We start from the raw sequence: 6,502 nt of genomic DNA on the forward strand, positions 1-6,502 counted from the left end.
TTGGTCAACATGGTAGTTGATTATGGTGTCCATGGTTGACATATGAATGACATATGGGCCATTGGTCAACATGGTAGTTGATTATGGTGTCCATGCCTGACATATGGGCCATTGGTCAACACGGTAGTTGATTATGGTGTCCATGGTTGACATATGGATGACATATGGGCCTTTGGTCAACATGGTAGTTGATTATGGTGTCCATGGTTGACATATGGGCCATTGGTCAACATGGTAGTTGATTATGGTGTCTATGGTTGACATATGGATGACATATGGGCCATTGGTCAACATGGTAGTTGATTAAGGTATCCATGGTTGACATATGGATGACATATGGGCCATTGGTCAACATGGTAGTTTATTATGGTGTCCGTGGTTGACATATTGGCCATTGGTCAACATGGTAGTTGATTATGGTGTCCATGGTTGACATATGGGCCATTGGTAAACATGGTAGTTGATTATGGTGTCCATGGTGGACATATGGGCCATTTTGTCAACATGGTAGTTGATTATGGTTTCCATGGTTGACATATGGGCCATTGGTCAACATGGTAGTTGATTATGGTGTTCATGGTTGACATATGGATGACATATTGGCCATTAGTCAACATGGTTTTTGCTTATGGTGTCCATGGTTGACATATGGGCCATTGGTCAACATGGTAGTTGATTATGGTGTCCATGGTTGTCATATGGATGACATATGGGCCATTGGTCAACATGGTAGTTGATTAAGGTGTCCATGGTTGACATATTGATGACATATGGGCCATTGGTCAACATGGTAGTTGATTAAGGTGCCCATGGTTGATTTATGGGCCATTGGTCAACATGGTAGTTGCTTATGGTGTCCATGGTTGAAATATGGATGACATATGGGCCATTGGTCAACATGGTCGTTGATTAAGGTGTCCATGGTTGACATATGGATGACATATGGGCCATTGGTCAATATGGTAGTTGATTATGGTTTCCATGGTTGACATATGGGCCATTGGTCAACATGGTAGTTGATTATGGTGTCCATGGTTGACATATGGGCCATTGGTCAACATGGTAGTTGATTATGGTGTCCATGGTTGACATATGGATGACATATGGGCCATTGGTCAACATGGTAGTTGATTATGGTGTCCGTGGTTGACATATTGGCCATTGGTCAACATGGTAGTTGATTATGGTGTCCATGGTTGACATATGGGCCATTGGTAAACATGGTAGTTGATTATGGTGTCCATGGTGGACATATGGGCCATTTTGTCAACATGGTAGTTGATTATGGTTTCCATGGTTGACATATGGGCCATTGGTCAACATGGTAGTTGATTATGGTGTTCATGGTTGACATATGGATGACATATTGGCCATTAGTAAACATGGTTTTTGCTTATGGTGTCCATGGTTGACATATGGGCCATTGGTCAACATGGTAGTTGATTATGGTGTCCATGGTTGTCATATGGATGACATATGGGCCATTGGTCAACATGGTAGTTGATTAAGGTGTCCATGGTTGACATATTGATGACATATGGGCCATTGGTCAACATGGTAGTTGATTAAGGTGCCCATGGTTGATTTATGGGCCATTGGTCAACATGGTAGTTGCTTATGGTGTCCATGGTTGAAATATGGATGACATATGGGCCATTGGTCAACATGGTCGTTGATTAAGGTGTCCATGGTTGACATATGGATGACATATGGGCCATTGGTCAATATGGTAGTTGATTATGGTTTCCATGGTTGACATATGGGCCATTGGTCAACATGGTAGTTGATTATGGTGTCCATGGTTGACATATGGGCCATTGGTCAACATGGTAGTTGATTATGGTGTCCATGGTTGACATATGGATGACATATGGGCCATTGGTCAACATGGTAGTTGATTATGGTGTCCATGGTTGACATATGGATGACATATGGGCCATTGGTCAACATGGTAGTTGATTATGGTGTCCATGGATGACATATGGGCCATTGGTCAACATGGTAGTTGATTATGGTGTCCATGGTTGACATATGGGCCATTGGTCAACATGGTAGTTGATTATGGTGTCCATGGTTGACATATGGGCCATTGGTCAACATGGTAGTTGATTATGGTGTCCATGGTTGACATACGGACGACATATGGGCCATTGGTCAACATGGTAGTTGATTAAGGTGTCCATGGTTGACATATGGGCCATTGGTCAACATGGTAGTTGATTATGGTGTCCATGGTTGACATATTGGCCATTGGTCAACATAGTAGTTGATTATGGTGTCCATGGTTGACATATGGGCCATTGGTAAACATAGTAGTTGATTATGGTGTCCATGGTTGACATATGGATGACATATGGGCCATTGGTCAACATGGTAGTTGATTATGGTGTCCATGGTTGACATATGGATGACATATGGGCCATTGGTCAACATGGTAGTTGATTATGGTGTCCATGGTTGACATATGGATGACATATGGGCCATTGGTCAACATGGTAGTTGCTTATGTTGTCTATGGTTGACATATGGATGACATATGGGCCATTGGTCAACATGGTAGTTTTTTAAGGTGTCCATGGTTGACATATGGATGACATATGGGCCATTGGTTAACATGGTAGTTGATTATGGTTTCCATGGTTGACATATGGGCCATTGGTCAACATGGTAGTTGATTATGGTGTCCATGGCTGACATATGGGCCATTGGTCAACATGGTAGTTGATTATGGTGTCCATGGTTGACATATGGATGACATATGGGCCATTGGTCAACATGGTAGTTGATTATGGTGTCCATGGTTGACATATGGGCCATTGGTCAACAAGGTAGTTGATTATGGTGTCCATGGTTGACATATGGATGACATATGGCCCATTTGTCAACATGGTAGTTGATTAAGGTGTCCATGGTTGACATATGGATGATATATGGGCCATTGGTCAACATGGTAGTTGATTATGGTGCCCATGGTTGACATATTGGCCATTGGTCAACATGGTAGTTGATTATGGTGTCCATGGTTGACATATGGGCCATTGGTAAACATGGTAGTTGATTATGGTGTCCATGGTTGACATATGGATGACATATGGGCCATTGGTCAACATGGTAGTTGATTATGGTGTCCATGGTGGACATATGGGCCATTTGTCAACATGGTAGTTGATTAGGGTTTCCATGGTTGACATATAGGCCATTGGTCAACATGGTAGTTGATTATGGTGTCCATGGTTGACATATGGATGACATATGGGCCATTGGTCAACATGGTTTTTGCTTATGGTGTCCATGGTTGACATATGGGCCATTGGTCAACATGGTAGTTTATTATGGTGTCCATGGTTGACATATGGATGACATATGGGCCATTGGTCAACATGGTAGTTGATTAAGGTGTCCATGGTTGACATATTGATGACATATGGGCCATTGGTCAACATGGTAGTTGCTTATGGTGTCCATGGTTTACATATGGATGACATATGGGCCATTGGTCAACATGGTAGTTGATTAAGGTGTCCATGGTTGACTTATGGGCCATTGGTCAACATGGTAGTTGATTATGGTGTCGATGGTTGACATATGGATGACATATCAGCCATTTGTCAACATGGTAGTTGATTATGGTGTCCATGGTTGACATATGGGCCATTGGTAAACATGGTAGTTGATTATGGTGTCCATGGTGGACATATGGGCCATTTTGTCAACATGGTAGTTGATTATGGTTTCCATGGTTGACATATGGGCCATTGGTCAACATGGTAGTTGATTATGGTGTTCATGGTTGACATATGGATGACATATTGGCCATTAGTCAACATGGTTTTTGCTTATGGTGTCCATGGTTGACATATGGGCCATTGGTCAACATGGTAGTTGATTATGGTGTCCATGGTTGTCATATGGATGACATATGGGCCATTGGTCAACATGGTAGTTGATTAAGGTGTCCATGGTTGACATATTGATGACATATGGGCCATTGGTCAACATGGTAGTTGATTAAGGTGCCCATGGTTGATTTATGGGCCATTGGTCAACATGGTAGTTGCTTATGGTGTCCATGGTTGAAATATGGATGACATATTGGCCATTGGTCAACATGGTCGTTGATTAAGGTGTCCATGGTTGACATATGGATGACATATGGGCCATTGGTCAATATGGTAGTTGATTATGGTTTCCATGGTTGACATATGGGCCATTGGTCAACATGGTAGTTGATTATGGTGTCCATGGTTGACATATGGGCCATTGGTCAACATGGTAGTTGATTATGGTGTCCATGGTTGACATATGGATGACATATGGGCCATTGGTCAACATGGTAGTTGATTATGGTGTCCATGGTTGACATATGGATGACATATGGGCCATTGGTCAACATGGTAGTTGATTATGGTGTCCATGGATGACATATGGGCCATTGGTCAACATGGTAGTTGATTATGGTGTCCATGGTTGACATATGGGCCATTGGTCAACATGGTAGTTGATTATGGTGTCCATGGTTGACATATGGGCCATTGGTCAAAATGGTTGTTGATTATGGTGTCCATGGTTGACATATGGATGACATATGGGCCATTGGTCAACATGGTAGTTGATTAAGGTGTCCATGGTTGACATATGGGCCATTGGTTAACATGGTAGTTGATTATGGTGTCCATGGTTGACATATTGGCCATTGGTCAACATAGTAGTTGATTATTGTGTCCATGGTTGACATATGGGCCATTGGTAAACATAGTAGTTGATTATGGTGTCCATGGTTGACATATGGATGACATATGGGCCATTGGTCAACATGGTAGTTTATTATGGTGTCCATGGTTGACATATGTATGACATATGGGCCATTGGTCAACATGGTAGTTGATTATGGTGTCCATGGTTGACATATGGATGACATATGGGCCATTGGTCAACATGGTAGTTGCTTATGTTGTCTATGGTTGACATATGGATGACATATGGGCCATTGGTCAACATGGTAGTTGACTAAGGTGTCCATGGTTGACATATGGATGACATATGGTCCATTGGTTAACATGGTAGTTGATTATGGTTTCCATGGTTGACATATGGGCCATTGGTCAACATGGTAGTTGATTATGGTGTCCATGGCTGACATATGGGCCATTGGTCAACATGGTAGTTGATTATGGTGTCCATGGTTGACATATGGATGACATATGGGCCATTGGTCAACATGGTAGTTGATTATGGTGTCCATGGTTGACATATGGGCCATTGGTCAACAAGGTAGTTGATTATGGTGTCCATGGTTGACATATGGATGACATATGGCCCATTTGTCAACATGGTAGTAGATTAAGGTGTCCATGGTTGACATATGGATGATATATGGGCCATTGGTCAACATGGTAGTTGATTATGGTGTCCATGGTTGACATATTGGCCATTGGTCAACATGGTAGTTGATTATGGTGTCCATGGTTGACATATGGGCCATTGGTAAACATGGTAGTTGATTATGGTGTCCATGGTTGACATATGGATGACATATGGGCCATTGGTCAACATGGTAGTTGATTATGGTGTCCATGGTGGACATATGGGCCATTTGTCAACATGGTAGTTGATTAGGGTTTCCATGGTTGACATATAGGCCATTGGTCAACATGGTAGTTGATTATGGTGTCCATGGTTGACATATGGATGACATATGGGCCATTTGTCAACATGGTTTTTGCTTATGGTGTCCATGGTTGACATATGGGCCATTGGTCAACATGGTAGTTTATTATGGTGTCCATGGTTGACATATGGATGACATATGGGCCATTGGTCAACATGGTAGTTGATTAAGGTGTCCATGGTTGGCATATTGATGACATATGGGCCATTGGTCAACATGGTAGTTGCTTATGGTGTCCATGGTTTACATATGGATGACATATGGGCCATTGGTCAACATGGTAGTTGATTAAGGTGTCCATGGTTGACTTATGGGCCATTGGTCAACATGGTAGTTGATTATGGTGTCGATGGTTGACATATGGATGACATATCAGCCATTGGTCAACATGGTAGTTGATTATGGTGTCCATGGTTGACATATGGGCCATTGGTCAGCATGGTAGTTGATTATGGTGTCCATGCCTGACATATGGGCCATTGGTCAACATGGTAGTTGATTATGGTGTCCATGGTTGACATATGGATGACATATGGGCCATTGGTCAACATGGTAGTTGATTATGGTGTCCATGGTTGACATATGGGCCATTGGTCAACATGGTAGTTGATTATGGTGTCCATGGTTGACATATGGATGACATATGGGCCATTGGTCAACATGGTAGTTGATTAAGGTGTCCATGGTTGACATATGGATGACATATTGGCCATTAGTTAACATGGTTTTTGCTTATGGTGTCCATGGTTGACATATGGGCCATTGGTCAACATGGTAGTTGATTATGGTGTCCATGGTTGACATATGGATGACATATGGGCCATTGGTCAACAT

Source organism: Lactuca virosa, chromosome 8 (genome assembly GCF_052849685.1).
Source record: "Lactuca virosa cultivar CGN04683 chromosome 8, Lactuca_virosa_CGN04683_v6, whole genome shotgun sequence".
In the NCBI taxonomy this organism is placed as follows: domain Eukaryota; kingdom Viridiplantae; phylum Streptophyta; class Magnoliopsida; order Asterales; family Asteraceae; genus Lactuca; species Lactuca virosa.